This window comes from Haemaphysalis longicornis, unplaced genomic scaffold (genome assembly GCF_048455015.1).
Source record: "Haemaphysalis longicornis isolate Haplotype H1 unplaced genomic scaffold, Haemaphysalis longicornis Haplotype H1 scaffold_7, whole genome shotgun sequence".
In the NCBI taxonomy this organism is placed as follows: domain Eukaryota; kingdom Metazoa; phylum Arthropoda; class Arachnida; order Ixodida; family Ixodidae; genus Haemaphysalis; species Haemaphysalis longicornis.
In genome coordinates this window covers 122024574-122037048 of record NW_027526422.1, presented here as the reverse complement: position 1 = coordinate 122037048, position 12475 = coordinate 122024574, and the positions used below count along the sequence as shown (strand labels likewise).

The window sequence follows — 12475 nt, the reverse complement described above, 5'->3', positions numbered from 1 at the left end:
AGTCATAGAGAAAGGGGGAGAACCATCAGTAAAGTGACCCACGCTGGACCAAAGGAGGCACCGGAAGGAAATTTGGGGAAGTGATAAAAAGGCAGAGGGGACACCGCTGCTTTCTGTTTTATTTTTGGTTGTTTGTATGTGTGGCAGACTAGTTTAGGCGATGTGTACCAAAGGAAAGCTTTCATTGAAGGTAAGGGGCATGCGTTCCGCGCTGCATCAATAGCCGTGCTCGCAGCGGAGATAGCGACAAACAATTTTCCCTGAGTACTGAGAACAGATATAGTTTTCTCGGATGACGAACAGAAAACGTTAAGCGATGTTGTATTTACCAAATAAAAATAATTACCCGTGAACAAGTTAGGTCTTAAGATGGGCACGTATCTCGCATCTCCGCACTATTTGCTAGCGCGATGAACCTGCTTAAACCAGCATGTGCTCAGTCAGCCACATTTCGTCTCCTTGCTCGTGTGCGCGTGTATGACACGTGTTGCCTGGTTCTGGGGAATTTCCAATTCGGCTACAATTTGTTCGGGTGGATGGTGTGACGGCAAGCAATTGGGCCGCTTTTCGCCGTAGTAAATTTCGGTGTTTACGGTGACTGTGTTACGATTAATTCAGCGTCAAGTCGTGCAAAGATGTATACATGCGATACCACGAGAAGAATTTCATCGTACGCAAAACTCCGCGGTAATCGATCTTACGAACGAAGAGGATGTTTATTGCGAGAAATGCCGGATTTTTTTCTGTTGCTAAAGAATAGGTTTCCAACAACCCTGCACCCCATGGGCATTGTAACGTATAAAGAAGTGAGGATTTGGCCGCGGTGATGTGACAAAGATCATTTTTTGCGAACTGAGAAAACGTACAAAGAACTAGCTGAGCGGACTTGAAAAACGATTTTTTGTTATTGCATTGTGTGCGACCGTCTTCATTGTTTTATTAAGAGTGCATTTCCATTTTAGCCGCCGTATTAGCAGCTTTGTGCGCTAAGTATTGAGTGGAATTGACGACTTCTGAGTGTTCTTTTTTTCTGCGGACTACTCAGCACCTGTAGGTATTTGTGTCTCGACGAGCGTCCGCGGAGAGTGTGCCGCGTAGTGTGGCTGTCGAGCGATTAACGTAAGCGAGAGCCACCGTGTTGCAAAGCGTGTTCTGTATGTTTCGATCGATGTATGGGAACAACCGTTTACTGGCAGTGAAGTGTCTCAGATAGTAGCTCTTTATGTAACGAATTTACTTTCCTTGAATGCCTGTGTTTAAGCCTTTCATGAAGGAAAACTGGTGAAGTGTTTCCAATGACCACCTTGTACTTCCCCTTTATCGCTGAAGTGTTGATGGAGCATTTTTCAGCGAGACACGCAACCCAAGAAGTGCCAAAGGAGAAGTTCTAGAGACCCGTAAAACTGCATGGCGGCATGACAGCGTGCTGGTAATTTTTCAGCGGCTGCTACTGTCGCTGTGTCAAGTAGTGGTTGCTCTGATTCTCTTCTGGCTACAGCCCATGCAAAAATATCATAAAATCGGCTATTGAAAATTCTTCTTGTGGTTGCTTTTAGGTATTTGACCTAATTGGTTTAGCCGTTTTTATGGCTGTCTTAAGCTATTCGTGTCAAAGTTCCTATGAGAAAATTCCTTAGCTTTTTCTATAGGCGGTATTCCTTGAAAAGTTTCGAGGTCAATTTCTTCGCTTGGCAACGATGGAAACGGCCACAGACATAGCCGATACGCCACAGATTGCGCGCCCGAAGAATAAAAAATACCGGCGTGCGTCGTCTGCTCTGTTTCAATACGATCCTAAACGGTGGCGTCAACAGAGATGTTATTAATAGCACTCACATTGAACTGGAGGCAATACTTTGAAGGTGAGGTAGAGTTTGTAACGTGAAGCAGTCATGTGTTTGACAGTCGTGCTTAGCATGGCCAAGTACCGCCATCCCGCGGGGCCCGACGTAACGAGTGACGGCGCACTCGCACGGTGGCAGGGAGGAGAAGAGGGGTGCCTGATCTGCGGGCCGTGCGCACAACGTCGCCTAGCAACAGACGCTTGGCCACAGATATGGCGGCGCACACTTGATTGCCTGCATGCATTCCACGCTATTGAATACCGGCTATAGCCGACCCTATGGCTGTTTGTAGCTATGACACACCACAGAAATGTCTTCAGTATTTTGCAGAAAAATCTAGATTCCTATAGAGAGGCACTGGCAGGATCGTAGAAGGAGCTAAATACAACCACAGGGATGTTGATAAGAAGTGCTGAAGAGAGCCATAACGGCCAGAAATATAGCCATTGTTAGCGTCAAGTATTATGAATGCGTTGTTATTCTCACTACTCCCGAAACAAAATATTGATGCTAATGATCTATCGTTACTAAGGACGAATCAGCATTGGCCTCGAGGACATACCGTGGCGCCACCTACGAGTCACGTCACTTGTAGGACGCCGGCTCGTGTTGCCGTCCGCTACAACACATTTCCTGTCCGTATGCGGTAGCGTGTTTTTTGTTGTCGCCACCGTCTCCCCCCTCCATGTGGATTTGATGCAAATTACCAAAAAAGTTGTTTGCAGACTGAATATTTCGGGCAAACGATCAGCCACTCGCTTGTTCCCGGCGACACCGCCGGGTTTAGGTAGTTGCTACCATCGCGCCCCCCAGCTAGTACGCAGCCAGCTAACGCCAAGGACGATGCAACTGATGCCGAGAAAAGTGCGCTGCAAATTCTTTATGAAATACTTGTGGAGGGACATGTACGAGACTGTGTGTGCAAGGGAACACCTTGAGCGACGGAAATGCGTCGCTCCCTTGTGATCTTACCGCGCGTACTGCTCGCATTGCCTGGTAAATTAATGACTACGCGAGAACGGCGATCGGATTGCATCACCGCACATGCTTAAAAGTGTTGTTATGGTCTGCAGTTTGGCTTAATTAGTGCCTATTTTCCCTACAGGGGTTTTATAGTTATGCCCGAATTTGATCGATGATCACATCCGTAGCCTGTACTCTGCACGGCTGATGTTTACTTTTCGCGACAACTTGTCCGAAATGTATGAACGGTATGAACGAGAGTTTTCAACGCCTGCGAACGGGTTTGTACATGTCTATACTTTAATTTTCGTTAGGAGCTCGTCGTGGGAATTTATAATTGCAACGTGGGCTTTTGTCTGTTTACAGTGAGCCGGCCTTTCTCAAGCATCAATTTTGAATCTCACGACTGCTCACAGAAGGCGAGGCTGTGTACGAGGCGGAACGCGTCGTTAATGACTTCTGGTAATGGGAAGATTCAGAATAAGAGAACCGAGCATTGGGGCCCCCCCAGAAGATAGGGGAAACCAAACACAATACGCCCGCGCGCGACCGGAACGTCTTCTCCAACAGCTCACAGCCGGCTTTAGATGCACGTAATCGAATGTTGGGAACTTTAGGCTTACCGTCGCGGCAGATATTTCATCGCCGCTATCGTTACAATGGCGAATGACAGTCCCTAACACAACTTCACCGCGCTGCCACCCCCTTCTCGTATGTTGAACTGCGTAACCCCGGTGATTTCCGTTTAAAACGACCGATCATCAAGATGCCTGCCACGGCCTCGGCCGATATTTGCGCGCGGGCATCGCCACCCTTCGGCCACGCGCCACACCGCGCGTGAACGGGCCGGCGATACCCGAACCGACCTCCGCGGCCAGTCGGCGTAAATCGCGTGAGATATTTAGGCATCGCTTTGAAAACCACAGCTGACGACACTACCTGGCACAATTTTACATAACACTAAAATCCACTTTCACCAATATGGAACTTCTCGGCGACTTTTGTGATTTTAAAAAGCGGCGACAAGTTGTTGCTGCCGCGACCTGCGTCGGTTCGAGCCGCACCGCCGGCCGTACGGGCAGGCACGGCGGGTGTGTGTGCTTCTGCGAGCAGTAAACGCTTCATGATTTCCTTCTTTATACATTTCTTGCAAACAATAGAAATCTAGGAACTTAACTCGGCGATCGCCGCAGTTCACATTGTTGATTGGGGAAACAAGCCGCTGCTTACGCTTCGGTACACCACCACGCTCATGTTGTTTGCGGATAATGTACTACAGTTGATACGGTTTTAAAGTCCACATGAGGTCAAACTGCGCTGGTCGCACTCAGAATTAAACTCAAACGAGGGAAATTCAAACGAAAATACTTTTAGAACGCGCTTCCTAAGCGAAGTGTCACTCGCTGCAAGTCACCTACGCAGCAAGGTAGGAACGGTGATCCTACAAGTGACGTCACGACGATCGCAGCGCCGGCCCCTCCAGTGGTGGGCCTCGCGGCCAATATTCGAATTCATCAAATCATTTCTTCGAGATTGCGATAGAACGTTCTCCTTGGTAAAATGTACCGTTCACACTGTTCATCTGTTCCTAAATTACTGCCTGGTTTGATCAAGGGACATAACAAAATGAGTATCCGAAGAAGTATGGTTTAACTTCTGGCTGAATCACTGAGTAATTCATCGATAGTGGAAATAAGTCGCATTTGGCTTGCACTATTGTTTTAACATATTATGTTACGGAATCTTACTTCAAAATCCCAAAAAAGCGAACTGAATTTAATACAGACCTTAAATATTTATTTCGTTATGTAGTAGGTACATTTTTATTGACAAATTCTTGGTTTTTCAGCGTGTGCCGTCCAGCTATAGTTGTCGCATATATCGTGCTTCGTTACGACAGCCGAAGAATAGGAAAGTTTGCTTACCTTTTCAAGACGCTTACGTACTGCAGAACGACTATTTGCCCTCTCTCTCTCTCTCTCTCTCTCTCTCTCTCTCTCTCTCTCTCTCTCTCTCTCTCTCTCTCTCTCTCTCTCTCTGTAAATGCCTGCCTATTTATTGCGAATGGGCGTGTGGGAGCATACTGCATTTTACCGAAAGAAAATGTTTTAAATGTCAAAATGCCGCGCGATTGCTCGTGACGTTGGATCTCTCTGCAAGTGATGGTGGCCGAGGCGGCACAAGACTTTTTTTGCATTCTGAGTCCTCCAGCCTGCTTTCACCGCTGCCATCATTGCGCTCTATCAGAAATCGTGGAATCAACGTGGCATGATTGTCCGGGAGCATGACAGCAAAACGATTTCGGGGCACGACCCTGCGCAACCGTCACCAACACCGCTGCACTGCAGTGATACGCACGCAAATGCACTGTTACGCTAGACATTCCCCACCCCGTGTGGTCACGCCCGGATCTTACGGGGTTAACCAGCCGGCATTGACCATCGTGACATCATTCATATGAGAATTGGATTCGATGAACGGGTCGGCATCGAACCACCCTAAAATCGCTGTGGCGCGAGCGCGTACGTAAGCACGCATGCAATGTTGGGTTCGATTACGGTTCGGCTTCGTGCGAATATTTCGTTCGAGTTCAGTTCCGGTTCGGTGAAGCCAAGTAGCGAACCGGTTCGCTGTTTTATTTCTGTACTTCTAAACTTTAAAAATCAAATATCTGATTGAAAGCGAACATGCAGAAAAAATGCAATGTAATAAACAACTGCTCTGCCTCAATAATTATGAATGCAAGTTTAACGCAAACAAAAAATCATTAAGTTGCAAAATACGGAAAAGTGATAGAGTGATGATCATACCAAAGGCAATTCCTCGCCGAGCGGCTAACAATCACAAGGACTAGATTTACGACTGGCTAGTGGCGAATGCCGACAAAAGCCACCTCCACGGAAAATGACTGCATAATCTAGTACTGCCTCTAGTTCTACTTGATTATACCAGTAGAATGCAACTAAGGATGTTAGCACACTAGCACCTTTGTAACAATGTTCATTGCGCCAGTGCTAACGTAATTCTGTAGCGCAAACTTCGGATATTTTCGTGGTTCTTCTTCTTCTTAGAGAAAAAACGCCTACGTGCAGGGCAAGTGGAAGTGCAAACTCAATGTGTACCCAGCTGCTTCTAGTGAAACAACCTTCTTTCTTGCATAAGAAATACAAGCGTCCAATCTGTATTACTGAGTTTACCTGTTTTTTTTTTTATTAGCCAGCACTCAGACCACTAAATAAGTCGTCAACATCTATAGTGCGGGAAGCCTCCTGGATTGTTGTAGTTTAACGTTTCAGAATTTCAAAATTTTCATTGAAGCAACAATCAAAAACAATCCAGCCCTCGCTTCGAATGCGATTTGCAACAACAAGGCGATATTCGGACGAGCTACCTCTCTATCACCCTATACGTTTTCCGGCCTTCCACTTTTTGCTGAAATCATAATCCTCTCTACAAAATTGCCCATCACGCTGGGCATTGTTGAATTGCTATACTTATGCCTGCGTACCGGCGTGTCACCTCCGTGCATTCCCGCATGACAAGCATACCAGCGTTAGGCAATTTTTTTTCATCAGCTGTGGCATAATAAAAACTCACAGCCACCGCACCAATGTTATCCTATAGATTCAAATGTTTGGTCACCTAAGATACTGTTTGTGGTCACCTGCTTCAGAGTGTGATCCAATGATTTCATTTCTTAAAAGCAAGCTTTGCTTTACGCTCCGTCACTCTACACATCGAGTATGCAGTTATGTATACATTATTGTCCTGACCACGGGACCACATTTCAACACCTATAAGTAATGTGTGTGTCACTAGGAATATGCCTGCGTTACACCTCATTGCTGCCGTCATTACTTCCGCTTCACTGCTCAATCTCAATGCGCAATTAGCAATTACAAACTTAAAGGGAATGTTGACACGAGAATCACAGTATGAAATAATTTAAAGAGAGGTTGTTTAATTTGTTGACAGCGATAAATTGACTCCGGGTCAAACAGCAGTATTGGCCTCGAGGACACACCGCGGCGCCTCCTACGAGTGACGTCACTTGTAGGACTCCTTGTTTCGTCGTCTGCAACAAGACGTTTTCTTTGCCTATACGGCCACGTGATATTTTGGTGTGACCACCGTGTGCTCCCGGCTTTGATGCAAATTACCTTACAACAAAAAGTGCCTGTGTCCTCTGGACCCTATCAGCTAAGTTCTATGCATTATGCACATCATCACCGACAACACAAATTTTATGAATCCTTCAGTTCAGAAGTAAGCGTGGCACGCCATGCACACGAAATTCCATTCTTTACCTATTCAGCTACGCAATAATGCAATGAAAGCCCACTGTACGCTTGAAATGACCTCCTTTTGGGGGCATGTTTAACGACTGGACGCCAATGCAATTCTGTTTTAGGTCAAGAAGGAGTGCATCAAGTCACCGGAAGACAACATACTGAAGAGGCTCCTTGATGGATTGCCTTACAGCCCATCTGCACTCAGTTACAGCGAATACAGTAAAAACACGCGTTGCTCTATTGCCAGCAGTTTCGCAATCTACACTACGCCTGCTTGCGCCATGTCAGTGCACATAACGTGTCATGCCTAATTGGCTCGCATTGTATGCATAATTTTTGAGGCTGCATTGCTGGAGGTGGCATTACTTAAACCATACCTAATGCCACAACTTTAGTTAGCACGTGCAGTTATAAAGGTGATGACGCCCACTAAAGATAGCCAAAAAAATAGTGAATATTATATTTTTCCTTGGCATCACTGTAAATCACCAATGCAAAAGAAGTGAGAAGTTTGAAGATATGTGACATTAAAAATTATTTTGCTTTCCACACTGGCAACCATGCTTTGCGATCTAACCAACTCCAATTCATTTCCGTGTTACGTCCCAAAGCAAGAAAAAAGTGGGGAACGACACCCGTGCCAGCAAAACTATAGCAGATTTACAGCCAAATAAATATAAATGAACATGGGCAAGCGCCCAAAATGTAACTTTCTGAAAAAAAAACGAATTTGTCGATTAATAAAAATACACCAAAATACATGGTTTTTATGTTATTTGTTATCGTGCTGTCTGGAGGTCTTTATCGCGAGACAATTGCTAATGTAGCACCCGCCGCTGTTTTGAGTTTGTCGTGAAGGTTTTTTTGTTGAACCAGTTGAATTCTCGTGTTCGCATACTTTTGCAGCGACATTGTCTCCCTATCGTTCCTTTTGTTGCCTTCCAGTATCAGCATATCGTGGCCGTCATTTCTATTCTACACTACATTGCCTCCTACTCTGCCCTGCTTTCATGTTACAGTCGATTTTTCAACGCATACAAGTGGTGACAGGATGTGTCGCAGCTGGACTACGAGCATGTCAGGAAGATGCAGTGATGTGAAAACAGCTGCACCACAGCCAATGCCACCACCTGTTCAGCTTGAAGTTCCACGCACGTACTCTGCCGTTTTCTGTCTTCAGATAGACTACACAGACTTTTTGTCTGTGCCTCGTGTATTTCAGAATGATTTTTTTTTGGATTCGCAACTTATGCATTGGATGTATTGGGTCGCAGGAAATGCTTGTGTCAGCACTGCAATTGCCAGCAGGTTTTCTTTGAAGGCATCCAGCACGACTGCAGAGGAAGGTTTATGCGAGGCGCAACAGCTACTACCGGCCCCAGCGATATGTGATGTCCAACCATGTTCAACAAGGCCACAGACTATTGCTGAAGCCACCAAAGCAGCAGTTTCAGCAGGAGCATTGTCACTAGAGGACATGTGCACATTCACACAGACAACTTACCACATAGAAGGGAACATATAACAATCCTCACCCTGCAGCAAGCAGACTCGCTGCTGCGGATGTTGTATAGGCAGGGGCTAGTCACTACGCCGATTGCCTACAATATTTTCACGGTAAAGAGCACTGTAAAGACCAAAATGGGCCCTCACCACAAAACAGTGATGAGGGACTAGAATGTGCACACATATGTCATGGCAAGAGGTGCCCTGCTATACGAAACTGCAAATGAGGCGTATGTAGCAGTTTAGACACAACATAGAATTTTGCGAGTAGAGAGCAGTGGGCTTCTCATCCTGGTGGAACACCCCTGCATTGGGCCCAGCCCAGATGGGATAGTCTCCTGTGACTGCTGCACTTCACCAGCATGACACCCGGGGTGATGTGCCCCCTGAGCTTAGAGACGTTCAAAGCAAAGGAAATGGCAAAAACGAGACTTCATGCTTGAAGAAAACGAGCAAATACTTTTGCCAGGTGCAAGTACAGGTGGCCCTAGCTCAGCTAACAAGTGCTGATGTCTTTGTTTTCCAGGGTAGCACCAATTCTTTGTTGTTTTTTGTAACATTTCACTAGGCCTTTTTTATTCTGTTGTGGATCGTGCAGTTTGCTTTTTTAAATCATATGTACTGCCACACATTACACCGTTTTGTGCACTTTTATGAACAAAACAGAAACGGCCATGACAAATCGTTAGCGAAAGCGCCGTGGTATAAGAGCTACATCAGATGACACAAATGGGGACAAGCAAGAAAAGAAAACATGCACCAAACTATAAAGTTTACGTGTGTACAAACTTTTGAAGATACGTTTGTATACATTGATGATACATTTGAGGATACAGGATATGTTGAGGATACAGTGCACAGGGGAGAAGGTGCGGCGTAATGGAGGGCTACAGCTTCATTTTGAACATCTCGGGATATTGAACGTGCACCAAAATCTCTCACACCCAGGCGTTTTCGTTTTTTGCCTCCATTAGAAAAGCGGCCACCGCGGCCATGAATCGAACCCGCATCCTTGGGCTCAGAAGCACAAAAAGACACTCTTTTTACTCTTTAAAAGCGGCCTGCTGCACTGCTGACTAGACTTTGTTTCATGCTTGGAAGCCGCGCAGAACGGCACCATTTCAAGTGTCTTTGGAATGCATTTATTGCAGCAACAGAAACAAAACCAGTCTATACTCACAGCATTGCTTCACTGACGTCATTCAAGCATGTGAACAATGCCCAGAAGAAGAAAGAGAAAAAGAAACTTTCGAGCAAATTTCTAAGTTATGTGATTGTTATAGAGCAAGAATCTTTCAGGCCACCTAATCATGCTGACGGAGTTCTGAGAGCGCTACAGATTTTCAAAATGTTGCAATGCATGTTGCAGGGTTTTCAAGAGACCATAAAGAGCGTGCAAGATTCAAGCAAGCTTCGTTTATTCGAAAGAGTTCTTTGTTAGAATGATATGTTATTGGTGACATGATAAACATACAATGCACCGAGAGAATTAAAGCTGTGGCTGAAATGGTTTAATTTCTAAGTGAATGAAGCATTGTTTGCTGCCATAAAAGCTGTAACGTTAAGATAAAATACCAAAGTTTATGAATAAAACATAGTCATATTTTGTCTTCATAGACCCTTAAAAGAAATCGTGTTGCTCAGGCAGCAACACTACTTTACATGCCCACGTGCTGTGCCAAGAACTTGTCGCTAGAGTATATAGGCTTGGAGATGTTTACAATCCCAGCGATAACTTGCAAAATGTCATCGATGTAAACAAAAAGTTTGATGCCGAAGTTACCTTTTAAAATCTTGCACTGTTTTATGCGCTGAATGGCGCGTTCAACGTGCACACGGGCAGCTGAAATACTTCGGTTTTTTTCCGCGTCACGTTTAGAAAGTTGCGTGTTCTTACGCAAGAATGATGGTATCACCATCTCGACATGGTATTCGAGGCACAGCTGCTCAATCAAAAATCCCTTGTGCACCAGCACGGTGTTGAATGATCGCAAAAACTTCTCCATAATTTTTCTCTCCTTTGGTATAAAAGAGTCGGATGCTTTCCCGCCATATGCTTGACTTACATGACTGATGCGACCTCCTGGTGTATCACAGATTAACACCATCTCTGTGTAAGAGCCTTTGTACAAGCTGTGTGGGCAACTGAGACTCCAGTCCTTTCGGCCGCTGCAGCAGCACCTCGGTACAGTCTAAGACTTCCCCCACTGTGGTGCTCTCCTTGAAGTGCACAGTTAAATTCTCCAGAACAGCCTCCTTTGTTGGCGAGTACACAGCTTTTGCTAAAATTACAGCTAAGAGGCTAAGACTGGGACAGTGGACTTAAAAATCCCTGACGCAGTAGTGCGATGGATTCTAAGGAGCACAGCAAGAAATGAAAATGACATGTCGCGTAACCTCCTCATAGTCACGAACACTGCACCTTCATCAGAAATGCAAAAGCTTTTTGCCTGTGCAAGTAAACGACTTTCCGTGTACAGATCACAAATTTGTATGGTAGTTGAAAACATGGACGTCCAGTAGGCACGTTGAGCTCCTTTTTGTGTTGAAGCATGGTACTGCTCAAGGGCTGGTTACGTTGACTGTTGGAAGTGCCCACATAACGCCTATTTCTTTAGTGACAGCTATAACATGAGGAAGGACATCTGAAGAACACAAGGCCTATGTATTGAAACAAGCACTCAAAATCAAGAATATATGTGTAGTTGAAAAATGTGCCTGTAGGGTTACCTTCATTTCCATCTTCAACAGAGTTCAGGTCAACATGGTCCGCAAGGTCATGCGAATTACTTCTGGGCTGGGCGCCACAAGAAGAAACACGTCCGAGGCGTCTTCAGGGAAGACCACAGCCAAGGGTCTGTCCTGTTGGAATATAAGAGTAGTGTCCATTAGTATGGAATGTATTTCACTAGTAGCGCCACAGTATGCACATGTGATTGTTATTTTCTCACGACTACCAATTGCACGTTTTCTTATGAAATTTAGTCTGTGTATGCAATGACCTGCTTGTTCTGGAAATCAAAATTTCTGTTGGCCATCTAAGACTAAGTAAGTACAATAATTTCTTTCAATGAAATAGCTGATATCTATGCAACAAAGGATAAATTATACTAAGTCATGAAAACAGATTTTGGCATGAAAGGCTAAAAATAAAAGCTATTGAGCTGAACGCACACACAAACGCTTACGTAAGCGCACCTGAAGCCAATGTAATAGTTTAGTGCCTACTTAACCAGTACACACATTAGACAGCAACCTCTTATGAATGTACTGTGTCCGATGGTTACTCCAACATAAGCGGTCCTTCTTGAGTCTGGAGGTAATTATTTGCTTTTGCTTAGTGTAGTAGCCAAAGGCAGTTATTAAATACCATTGACATCATTTTTAAAAAGCTGAAGGTGGTTAAGCTTACTCCTGTCTGCTCCACCCGAACTGTCTCAATTTGCATGTGCATGTGGCAAACAGTAAAACAATGGCTACACGACTAAACGATGAATAAAATACGTCGGTTGCAGACCAATTAGTGTACACGCGATCTTCCACAAGCTTTGATTTATATGGGGTGTTGTGGACAGGGCACATCAACGTAGGCTGTGCATTGCAACAATGTACTCTCATGAAATGAAGGTAACGTTACCTTTCATCATAAGCAAATGTGTGCCACTGTTCTACAAACGCAGAATTACCATAAATGTTTCAATTAAAAATGTCAAATTATTGAATCCATAATCTTGCCGTCAATTTCATTGCAATGCTATGTGTTGGCCCCATTGATACAGACGGTAGACCCAATTGTCGTTACAGGCCATAACTTCAACTCCAGTCAGGCACAATTAATAAACAAATGAGTGATACGTATCTCAAGTGGAA

At 44.9% G+C, this 12475-nt stretch overlaps 1 pseudogene; it reads right to left on the bottom strand.

Annotated features, from left to right (window-relative positions):
- Positions 1-10263: 10263 nt before the first annotated feature.
- On the bottom strand, positions 10264-11159 carry LOC144146507 (uncharacterized; annotated as a pseudogene).
- Positions 11160-12475: the final 1316 nt, after the last annotated feature.